The following is a 12,922-nucleotide window of genomic DNA, read 5'->3' on the forward strand; positions in this document are numbered from 1 at the left end:
TTCCTTCCCCAGGCGTCATTGTTTCTGTCCCAGTGTTAAGTCTGTGTGTTGTTCGTGTTTCTTGTTTTGTATTATGTTGTGTTTATTTATTAAAACACTCACTCCCTGAACTTGCTTCCCGACTCTCAGCGCACATCGTTACTGTCACGTCCTGACCAGTGTAGAGGATTATTTGTATTATTTGTTCAGGGCGTGGCAGAGGTATATTTGTTTTGTATGGTGTTTTTTTTGTGTATAGCTTAGAGGGGTGTGTTATTTATGTGTTCCGGGGTTTTGTGGTGTATGTTTTAGTATGACTAGGTTCTAGGTTAAGTTTTCTATGTGCAGATTTGGTTGCTGGACTCTCAATTGGAGGCAGGTGTTTCTAGTTGCCTCTGATTGGGAGTCCTATAAGTAGGTGTGTGTTTTGTTTGTCACTTGTGGGTAGTTGTATGTTAGCACTGCTTTTGTTTAGCCTGCTACACTGTTCCTGTCGTGAGTTTTGTTTATTGGTTTTTCCTCGTGTTTACATTTAAAATAAATGATGATGAGCACGCAATCCGCTGCATATTGGTCCACTTTGTCCGACAGCGATTTCAACATATCTTCTGACGAAGAGGCTTGTGACAGTTACACTAAAGATCAGGAGTAAAAATGTGTTTAACAAGTCACATATGTTGCATGGACTCACTCTGTGTGGAATAATAGTGTTTAATATGATTTTTGAATGACTACCTCATCTCTGTACCCTACACATACAATTATCTGTAAGGTCCCTCAGTCAAGCTGTGAATTTCAAACAGATTCAAACACAAAGACCAGGGAGGTTTTCCAATGCCTCTCAACTAAGGGAACCTATTGATAGAAAATAAAAATGCAGACAATGAAAATCCCTTTGAGCATGGTGAAGTTATTAATTACACTTTGGATGGTGTATCAATACACCCATTCACTACACAGATACAGGCGTCCTTCCTAACTCAGTTGCTAGAGTGGAAGGAAACCGCTCAGGGATTTTACTGAGGCCAATGGTGACTATAAAATAAACTCAGCAAAAAAAGAAATGTCCTCTCACTGTCAACTGCGTTTATTTTCAGCAAACTTAACATGTGTAAATATTTGTATGAACATAAGATTCAACAACTGAGACAAACTGAACAAGCTCCACAGACATGTGACTAATAGAAATGGAATAATGTGTCCCTGAACAAAGGGGGGTGAAAATCAAAAGTAACAGTCAGTATCTGGTGTGGCCACCAGTTGCATTAAGTACTGCGGTGCATCTCCTCCTCATGGACTGGACCAGATTTGCCTGTTCTTGCTGTGAGATGTTACCCCACTCTTCCACCAAGGCACCTGCAAGTTCCCGGACATTTCTGGGGGGAATGGCTCTAGCCCTCACCCTCCCATGCAACAGTTCCCAGACGTGCTCAATGGGATTGATATCCAGGCTCTTCGCTGGCCCTGGCAGAACACTGACATTCCTGTCTTGCAGGAAATCCCGCACAGAATGAGGAGTATGGCTGGTGCCATTGTCATGCTGGAGGGTCATGTCAGGATGAGCCTGCTGGAAGGGCACCACATGAGGGAGGAGGATTTCTCTCCCTGTAACGCACAGCGTTGAGATTGGCTGCAATGACAACATGCTCAGTCCAATGATGCTGTGACACACCGCCCCAAACCATGACGGACCCTCCACCTCTAAATCGATCTCGCTCCAGAGTACAGGCCTCGGTGTAACGCTCATTCCTTCAATGATAAACGCAAATCCGACCATCACCCCTGGTGAGACAAAACCGCGACTCGTCAGTGAAGAGCACTTTTTGCCAGTCCTGTTGGGTCCAGCGACAGTGGGTTTGTGCCCATAGGCGACGTTGTTGCCGGTGATGTCTGGTGAAGACCTGCCTTACAACAGGCCTACAAGCCCTCAGTCAGCCTATTGCCTCTCTCAGCCTATTGCGGATGGTCTGAGCACTGATGGAGGGATTGTGCGTTCCTGGTGTAACTCAGGGAGTTGTTATTGCCATCCTGTACCTGTCCCGCAGGTGTGATGTTCGGATGTACCGATCCTGTGCAGGTGTTGTACCACGTGGTCTGACACTGCGAGAACAATCAGCAGTCCGTCCTGTCTCCCTGTAGCGCTGTCTTAGGCGTCTCACAGTACGGACATTGCAATGTATTGCCCTGGCCACATCTGCAGTCCTCATGCCTCCTTGCAGCATGCCTAAGGCACGTTCACGCTGGTGACCAGGGACCCTGGGCATCTTTCCTTTGGTGTTTTTCAGAGTCAGTAGAAAGGCCTCTTTAGTGTCCTAAGTTTTCATAACTGTGACCTTAATTGCCTACCATCTGTAAGCTGTTAGTGTCTTAACGACCGTTCCACAGGTGCATGTTCATTAATTTTTTATGGTTCATTGAACAAGCATGGGAAACAGTGTTTAAACCCATTACAATGAAGATCTGTGAAGTTATTTAGATATTTACAAATGATCTTTGAAAGACAGGGTCCTGAAAAAGGGACATTTATTTTTTTGCTGAGTTTAGTTAGAGTTTAGTGGCTGTGATAAGAGAACTGAGGATGGGCAAATGTTGCACAAATCAGATTTGGAAAGCTCTTAGAGACTTACCCAGAAACACTCACAGCTGTAATCGCTGCCAAAGGTACTTTTACAAAGTATTGACTCAGGGGTGTGAATACTTATGTAAGTTAGATATTTCTGTATTTCCTTTTCAATATATTTGCCAACATTTCTAAAAACTTGTTTACACTTTGTTATTATTTGGTTTTGTTTGTAGGTAGGTGAAAAAATATATACATGTTTAGTCCATAATATGTTTAGTCCGTAATACATGTTTAATTCAGGCTGTAACACCACATAAGGTGGAATAAGTCAAGAGGTAGGAATACTTTCTGAAGGCAATGTAATTATGTGTTGTCAACCCACAGCAGATAATGTTATTCATGTGTTGTATTTCCTCTAAGCATGCAACTGATAAAAAATGATGTGTCCGAGAGGGAGAATGAGAGAGACAGAGGGAGGGAGGGAGGGAGATAGTGTGAGTGTGTATACTATGTGAGTGTGTGAGTGATTTTTTTTTTTTTACTTCAACACATTATTAAACAATAATCCTGATATGTACTACAGAAGTAATGCGCTGTGTGTGCTCTTTGCTGCTCAATGTTTAAAAAATGATTGATGAAACCCAGAAACACACTGGGGGCAAGAGTACTTTGTTTACTGAAAATACACATCTCCCAGAATACAGTGAAAAAATAGAGGCAGTATCTTTATTAACAGCAGAAGGTTTGTTTTTGTCTTCCTGCCTGGGCATTTCCTCAGGTGGGGAATTGATGTCCAGGCAATCATTCTCTTCGTTGCCTGCTACTGCTTGTTACTCTTTCACTCTGACCTTCGACTACCCAGAGGACAGAGACCTGGCCACAGGAGAGGAGTGGGAGGGGGAGAGTGTGTGTGTGTGTGCACCTAAAGTGTGAATAATTTTTCCACAGTAAATGTGATCCGTTGTATTAGCAGGTAAATGGATCTGTATGTGCAAGGTCAGTGTCATACAATTTCATACTGAGCCAGAGAAAACATGCAGTACATGTAACTCCTCATACTGCCATGGCATTAGCAAGGATAAGTTAATGCAGTGGCCGTCTCTCCATAGCATGTGATAGGACAACATATGAGGTTGCTGCTATAGTCTTACAGGATACAGATAATAGTGCAACTGAGTCAGTGCATCTTTTACACAGTTGTTCCTCTCATCCCTTCCTCCACACTCTCTCCTGTTTTCTATCCAGCCCTCTCTAACGTCATTCACCAGAGGCCCACTCTGCCACCTTCAGGCCTGGTTCCGGCTCCGTTACCAGGGGTTTGAACACCGGCTCCACCTGTCCATTCTTCTGCATACCCTCCTCCTTCCACGCTGCACAGAAACAATGAAAAACACCAGTAGGCCTACATTAAAGAGGAATTGATTTGTTAAATGTCATCTCTTCGGCATTGTACAACCCTCACACTGTGTGTGTGTGTGTGTGTGTGTGTGTGTGTGTGTGTGTGTGTGTGTGTGTGTGCACGCGCATGCATGTCAAAATCAACATTCTGTCTGTGCATGCATGCACACCGATGCATGCACACAAAGTTTCCCTAACCCTTACCCTAGCCCTAACCTTAACCCTGAACTTAACACCTAACTGTAACTAACTACTAACCCATAAACCTAACCCATAACCCCTACCCTAATTCTAACCCTAACCCTAAAGCTAACCCCCGAGCTTAAAATAGCCGTCGTCCTCATGTGTCCCCCCCACCCCCACACACACCCACAGGATTCAATTTTAATCCCAGTAAAAACACATCTCACCATACAGCCTCGGACAAACATGCAGTACAAAAGCAAAAAAAAAAACATTTGCAAAGCGCAAACATTTCTTATAATCCTGTTCATATGAGTCTGTACAAGCATGCATGAACGCACATACCCATCCAAACACACAGACGTACACACAGGATCCAGGTATATGTGACTTTCATAAGACAAAAGCAAACCATATCATTATCATTATCTGTGCGGTATGTTTCAGGTCATCTTTCAGGTAATATCAATCAGCTGATTTAGGGCCTAAATCAAACTATTTGTTGTCTGAGCAGCATCCTCCTGACCCCCAGAGCCCAAGGACCTCCAGGCCTCCTCTTGCCCCAGCTGAGCCCACTCACCCTTGGCCTGGCTACATGCTGCGGTGGGCTTCTCTGGCTGCTCTCCCCTTCTCACTGCAGCCCGGATGCGCCGCACCACGTACCTGCAGGCTGAAGGAAGAACAGTTTTCAGTTAATTAACTGTTCCTATGGGAGGAGTAACGTCCATACAAGTGGTCAGTATGTGTGATTTTGGATAGTCTGTCATAGAATAGAAGAGAGACAGATATGAGAGATAGAATGAAACACGCATACAGTAATTGGAGTGATGGGAGCAATTGAAGAGTTTTATTCCAAAACGCTATATATCCAAATGAGCTTTTATTGCTTAAAGGAATTGTTTATTCACTATCTAATCATGGTATGACACACATGTACATGTTTAAAATCTATCACTTGATGGTTTCATTTCAGAGAGACAAATAATCCTGTTTTTTTTCTAAATGCTATATACCCACCTCACTCTCAGAGAATGAAGTAGTACTGCTGGGAAATGTCTGCTCTACCCAAAATTACAACCAACTAGTTGCAGAATTACCTAAAAAATGGAAGACACAAGTAGAAGGGGGAAGAAGTAAAGAACTTGTCTGTCGTCCCTGCATTAAAGACCAAAAATGGTTAAAGACAATTGCGATAAATAAAAAAGTATACCGGTTTCATTTAAGGACCAAAAAATTGACAGTTTACGAACTGATACGCAAAACGACACCGGATACATTTTTTCTCTTTAGATCATTTATCTTGGAAATGTCCATATGTAGCTTATCTTTGGTCACAGGTCCAGGAATGGCTAAAGAATTGCAACATTTACCTGGGGCTAACTCTACAGATAGCACTACTGGGTGATTTGAAACGTCATAGTCAATCGATCAATAATATAATAGCACTTTTAGCAAAAAATGTTAACTTTAATTTACAATCTGTAGAAACTATGAGAATAGTTCAGAACTTTAGTGAAACATCACAGCACATTTGAAAAATATATGGCAAACAGAAATCCAATATGGATGGTGTTAAGAGATAGATGGGAGGGGTTGAATGGAGCTAAAGGTTGGGTCTAATAACAACAAGATAACTCATGTAAAATATACTGTGTCTGTAAAATGTATATAGGTTCAGAACTTTTGCGAAACAGCACAGTTAAAAATATATGGCAAATAGAAAAAATGAACTGGATGGACATCAGGAATAGATGGGAGAGGTTGAGGGTAGAGGAAGGAGGGGAATAAAAACAAACGCAATATAACATTTGTAAAATATATTGTGTCCATAAAATATATATAGTATGTACAGTTGAAGTGGGAGGTTTACATACACTTAGGTTGGAGTCATTACTCGTTTTTCAACCACTCCACATATTTCTTGTTAACAAACCATAGTTTTGTCAAGTCAGTTAGGACATCTACTTTGTACATGACACAAGTCATTTTTCCAACAATTGTTTACAGACAGATTATTTCACTTATAATTCACTGTATCACAATTCCAGTGGGTCAGAAGTTTACATACACTAAGTTGACTGTGCCTTTAAACAGCTTGGGCAATTCTAGAAAATGATGTCATGGCTTTAGAAGCTTCTGATAGGCAAATTGACATCATTTCAGTCAACAGCAAAGGCCCTTGTGAAGATGCTGGAGGAAACAGGTACAAAAGTATCTACATCCACAGTAAAAGGAGTCCTATATTGGCATAACCTGAAAGGCGCTCAGCAAGGAAGAAGCCACTGCTCCAAAACTGCCATAAAAAAAGCCAGACTACAGATAGCAACTGCACATGGGGACAAAGATCATACTTTTTGGAGAAATGTCCTCTGGTCTGATGAAACAAAAATAGAACTGTTTGGCCATAATGACCATCGTTATGTGTTGAGAAAAAAGGGGGAGGCTTGCAAGCCGAAGAACACCGTTCCAACCGTGAAACACGGGGGTGGCAGCATCATGTTGTGGGGGTGCTTTGCTGCAGGAGGGATTGGTGCACTTCACAAAATAGATGGCATCATGAGGGAGGAAATGTATGTGGATATATTGAAGCAACATCTCAAGACATCAGTCAGGAAGTCAATGCTTGGTCGCAAATTAGTCTTCCAAATGGACAATGACCCCAAGCATACTTCCAAAGTTGTGTCAAAATGGCTTAAGGACAACAAAGTCAAGGTATTGGAGTGGCCATCACAAAGCCCTGACCTCAATCCTATAGAAAATTTGTGGTCAGAACTGAAAAAGTGTGTGCGAGCAAGGAGGCCTACAAACCTGACTCAGTTACACCAGCTCTGTCAGGAGGAATGGGCCAAAATTCACCCAACTTATTGTGGGAAGCTTGTGGAAGGCTACCCGCAACATTTGACCCAAGTTCAACAATTTAAATGCAATGCTACCAAATACTAATTGAGTGTATGTAAACTTCTGACCCACTGGGAATGTGATGAAAGAAATAAAAGCTGAAAGAAATAATTCTCTCTACTATTATTCTGATATTTCACATTCTTAAAATAGTGTGGTGATCCTAGCTGACCTAAGACATGGAATTTTTACTCGGATTAAATGTCAAGAATTGTGAAAAACTGAATGTATTTGGCTAAGGTGTATGTAAACTTCCGACTTCAACTGTATAAGCTGAAGTAGAAGCCCAAGTGTTGTTGTTCATTAGTTTACTCCAATTAGGGGAGGGGTGGTTGGGTTATAATAATAAAGTAAATATACAGTACCCTATACAGTGCCAGTCAAAAAATGTGGACACCTACTCTTTATCTTTGTGAGATGCAGAGTAGATGAACGGATGATCTCCGCATTTGTGGTTCCCACCATGAAGGAGGAGGAGGAGGTGTGATGGTGTGGGGGTGCTTTGCTGGTGACACTGTCAGTGATTTATTTAGAATTCACACCACACTTAACCAGCATGGCTACCACAGCATTCTGTAGCGACATGACATCCCATCTGGTTTGCGCTGAGTGGGACTATCATTTGTTTTCAACTGGACAATGACCCAACACACATCCAGGCTGTGTAAGGGCTATTTGACCAAGAAGGAGAGTGATGGAGTGCTGCATCAGATGACCTGGCCTCCACAATCACCTGAACTCAAAATAATTGAGATGATTTGGGATGAGTTAGGCCTCAGAGTGAAGGAAAAGCTGCCAAGTGCTCAGGATATATAGGAACTCCTTCAAGACTGTTGGAAAAGCATTCCAGATGAAGCTGGTTGAGAGAATACCAAGAGTGTGCAAAGCTGTCATCAAGGCAAAGGGTGGCTACTTTGAAGAATCTCAAATATTAAATATATTTTGATTTGTTTAACACTTTTTTGGTTGCTCCAGGATTTCATATGTGTTATTTCATAGTTTTGATGTCTTCACTATTAGACAATATTACAAATAAAGAAAAACCCTTGAATGAGTAGGTGTGGCCAAACTTTTGACTGGTACTGTATATAATATATATATATATATGGGGAATTGGAAATGATGCAGACAATTACATTAATGAAAACTACAATCTGTCAGCAATATTAAAGCTGATCTACCCCGTAAAAAAATAAAGTACTGCTAGGTTGAACACAGTCAAATGTAAAAACGAACTACATTATTTATATTTATAAAGATACATTTGTGACATCAAAATTTGTTTTATTTTTTAAATAATTCAATACAGTAAGTAATATGAGATGTTTATGTATAACATTTACATTGACCATTTTAGTCATTTAGCAGATGCTCTTATCCAGAGTGACTTATAGTAAGTACATTCATCTTATGCTAGCTAAGTGAGACATCCACATCACAGTCAAATGTACAGGATATGAACATTCAATTCCAGCATATCATTTTGCATAAAAACCAAATTTTTCTAAAATCTATGAATTAAAAATCTGAGAGCATTCATATTTTACACAAACATGAAGGTACCCATAAGCAATCATTTCTGATGAAAAAACACAATTGTGAAAAATTGGTGGACATAGTGAATCGTATATAAACTTTTCAATTATAACTACATATATTGGATATATGCTGCAGGCTGCGGTATTTCATGCTGCAACAGCCCCAGGCAGAGTGAGGTAAAATAACCCCTACTGTTAGTGTTAATAACCAGATAGTTATGAATGATAACTCTGTATACACACTCAAGGACTCAAGGATTCAGGAAGCCAGATGTAGCCTACTTGCGCAATAGCTAGTCCTGACCAAAATCCTTGGGTGAAAAGTCCCTGAGGAGATAAACGATATAGAATCTATTCAGGATTATATGAATTGGAGACGTTACGAAACAGTATGTCCACTGTTGTTTAGATGGAATTGATCTAGCTATCATCATTGAAGCTCACTCTGAATAATTGAATCATTTTATTGATGAATTCAATAATAAGGCTCAATGAAAGTTCATGATTGTTCATGACAGCATTTCTGAGCCAGAGGTAGGTTGTTTGATTAACTCAACTGCTGGGTTGCAGGAGTTCGTTCACTTAGTTGGGTTGTTTTCTTTAAAAATAACAAGGTTGGGTTGTTAATACTGGGTTATTGGTGCTGGGTTTTATTGAGATATGACCCAGCGGAACAGAAGACTAGAGATGTAGTTTAGTAGGGGCGTGGCTTTCAGATATTTATTTTTAGCCACCCGTGAGAGTAAATGTCATTCATGTTCATCTGTTCTGTTGTATATTTATTGTATATTTATTTATGCTAAGGTTGAACATTGACACTTTTTCAGCTTCACTGTGGCTTACAGAAATGTATGAGTTGCATAAAAGCCTATGCATATCCCATTGTTGGGATAGATACCACCGTATTATAATATGTAATAAATAGTCTTAATATTCTAGAAGAATGTGTAAAATGCGAAAGAAAGGACATTTTTAATTTGCAGTAAACGTAACATGATGAACAGGAATTAAATGTACTCTCACGGGTGGCCAATAAGATCTATAAGAAAGCCACGCCCCTAACAAGCCACACCTCCTGACAATAACCTGACAATTACATTAAAAAAGACACAGCTGCTAAGTCAACCCAGCATGAAAGTAAAAAAATACCCAACTGAAGGTTAAACTAACACATTTTTCGGGTAATGCAAACAACCCAACATGTTGGGTTATTCAAGCAACACAACTGGCTGGGTCAAAAACAACCCAGTGTGTGTTCTGCCCAATATTTACCCAGCGCTGGGTTACAAAAGAACCCATATTGGGTTGTTTTTAATCTAGCATTTTTTAAAGTGTAAAATAGAATTCCACCCCTATTGTCTTCTCTCCTTTAAAGTGTGCCTGAATGAACACCATGTATATGTGAAGTGGAATTCAACAGGCAGTGTGTGGGCCTACATATACTGGTTAACAGTCATGTAGCTTCTGTCAACTGACTTTAGATATTCCAACGGCTATGTCAGTGTTATGATCACATTATGTAACCCTGACAGAGGACTCAAATAAAGTGTATCCACATATTTCATTGAGTGCTCCAACACCATTTATTATAGTACCATAGAACTCTTTAAGTTTTTCCTGTGTATAAGCCCAACTATTTGATTCCTGTCATTGTCGTTGAGCAGTGAGCACCCCTCCTACTTTGCTGAAGAGCGGAGGACTAATTGAACTGACATATTTCATGGGTTTAAACGTACTTCAGAACGACAAAATATACAGGTTTGAATGGGGAATACTGAAGGCATATGGCCTTCGGTATTATTTATGTCAGAAATAGGCTGACTCATGCTTCAGTTGCAAACTCTAATGAGAAACACTATTTTCACGCCACTTTGATACAGCTACGACCGGAAGTAACTTTTTCGTAGCAAGTTAGGAGAACTTACACAGCAGGTTAGGATAATTAACATAGCAGGTAAGGATAATTATATTAAGTTTAGGAAAAGGGTTAGGGTTAGCTGTATCAAAGTGGTATGAAAAGAGTGTGTCGCAAACTCTAATAGACTCTCTCTTTGTCTTAATCTGAATCCTCTTCCCGTCTCTTCTGTTCTTTTCACATAAGCCTCATGGCCTTTACGACAACTCCACTCCACTCCACCCAAGTTGCAGTTAACTCAGCAAGTCACAAGACCTATTTACTGTACACTTGTTTTGAAGTGTTTATACAAGTGGGTAGTTGCAGAGGGAATGTGTATAAGACAGGGAAGGGAAGGCACTGCTGTAATGCTGACTGTAAAACCAAGGCAGGAAAACACTGCCAAGCCTCAAGGAGAACTTATTTAGTCATTATGCATTTTCATGTTGCTCTCACTGACATAGCCTAGCTATCTCAGAGCCTTATGTTGAGTAAATATAAGTCTCTGGTATATCTAATACAACGTGAATTTAGTAGCAGATATTCAAAAAGAGACTCACAGTTAACGATCAGTCACACCATTTCACACAGAGATGTCACAGATACACAACGTAGTTAGCTAAAGTGTCTGATGAAATTCAAAAAGCAGTTTTTTAGTCTCTCCAGCACTGTCAACTGCTGTGTCTTCTCTATGTCAAAACAAATGTTAACCGCTCCCCTGGCCAACCCCCTAATGTCATGACTCATTGGGAGGAGTGTGGTGTGCACTGCACAGGCATGACTTGAAGAGAGGGAAGGACAGTCAAAGTCCAGGTTAATCATACGATTTCACCTGTTATGATTGCCTCTGAAGCATTTTCTATCTGTTCTGATGAATGTTATTGATGTGTGCCACTAGGACAGCACACTTGACATTTACACATTATTATGATTTGTTTACTATTTAACTTGGGGCCAGGCCCCTTTATTCTCCATTTCCGCCTGAATGATGTGCCCAAAGTAAGCTGCCTGTTGCTCAGACCCTGAAGCCAGGGTATGCATATAATTGGTACCATTTGAAAGAAAACTTTGTTGACTCTATCTTGATGTTGAACCAGGCTCCTCTTGCAAGAAATGTTATATCCTAGACAACCTGGATATAAAAAATGAAATAAAAGAAGCCAGAACTGGTGGTAGCATGACTAGAAAACATATTCATACAATAAAGACAAAGCTGTTTGAGTTTCAATTTGAAAGCAGAGGGAAAACACTATTTTCACGTACCAAAGTGTCTTTTTCGGAGCAGTTTAGGACAGTGGTTTCCAACCAGGGGTACTTGATAAGACTCATGAGATCATAGGTGTACTGGTAAAATGCACGAGGGGGTACTTCAGGGGTACTCCGGGCAGAGCAGAATTCAGTTGGTGGAACAGTAACCGAAAGAGGTTGGGAACCACTGAGAACTAACTAGGTTACAATACTGATATTAAGATTATGAAAATAGTGATGGTTAGTGAAAATGCTCTCCTAACCTACTACAAAAATCACTTTGTATCGAAGTGGCGTGAAAAGAGTGTCACAAGACTTCTTCTTCTTCGGTGGGGTTTATCGGCAGTTGGCATCCAACTTTAGGGTGCATTTCCGCCACCTACTGTACTGGAGTGTGGGCCAGAGACAGGGAGAAACTAAATCCTACCTGCCAGCCCCGTTACTCTTAAAAATGATAACACAATATTTGGGACTATATCTAATGACGTTCTATTCAATATACTCTTTAAACTCATTTCCTGTATCCCCTTCTCCCTCATACTAGATCTCATCCTCTCTCTTTCCTTCCAATAATGACCACACTGTATCAATAATTTTAAAAAAAACTTTATTTAACTAGGCACGTCAGTTAAGAACAAATTCTTATTTTCAATGACGTCCTAGGAACAGTGGGGCTAGGAACAGTGGGTCTAGGAACAGTGGGTCTAGGAACAGTAGGGCTAGGAACAGTGGGTCTAGGAACTGTAGGGCTAGGAACAGTGGGGCTAGGAACAGTAGGGCTAGGAACAGTGGGTCTAGGAACAGTGGGGCTAGGAACAGTGGGGCTAGGAACAGTGGGTCTAGGAACAGTAGGGCTAGGAACAGTGGGGCTAGGAACAGTAGGGCTAGGAACAGTGGGGCTAGGAACAGTGGGGCTAGGAACAGTGGGGCTAGGAACAGTGGGGCTAGGAACAGTGGGGCTAGGAACAGTGGGTCTAGGAACAGTGGGTCTAGGAACAGTGGGTCTAGGAACAGTCAAAACGGTTCGCTGCTCTGGCACCCCAATGGTGGAACAAGCTCCCTCACGACGCCAGGACAGCGGAGTCAATCACCACCTTCCGGAGACACCTGAAACCCCACCTCTTTAAGGAATACCTGGGATAGGATAAAGTAATCCTTCTAACCCCCCCCAAAAAAGATATAGATGTACTATTGTAAAGTGGTTGTTCCACTGGATATCAT

The 12,922-nt window shown here is 41.0% G+C and overlaps 1 long non-coding RNA gene across 1 annotated transcript; it reads right to left on the reverse strand.

Moving 5' to 3' along the window:
- Window positions 1-2,812: 2,812 nt before the first annotated feature.
- LOC115155979 (uncharacterized) lies at window positions 2,813-11,177 on the reverse strand. Its single transcript, XR_003868173.1, has 3 exons — window positions 11,014-11,177; window positions 4,704-4,793; window positions 2,813-3,912 (listed from the first exon to the last, which is right to left on the reverse strand). It is a non-coding gene; the product is annotated as an uncharacterized LOC115155979 (long non-coding RNA).
- Window positions 11,178-12,922: the final 1,745 nt, after the last annotated feature.

This window comes from Salmo trutta, chromosome 20 (genome assembly GCF_901001165.1).
Source record: "Salmo trutta chromosome 20, fSalTru1.1, whole genome shotgun sequence".
In the NCBI taxonomy this organism is placed as follows: Eukaryota; Metazoa; Chordata; class Actinopteri; order Salmoniformes; family Salmonidae; genus Salmo; species Salmo trutta.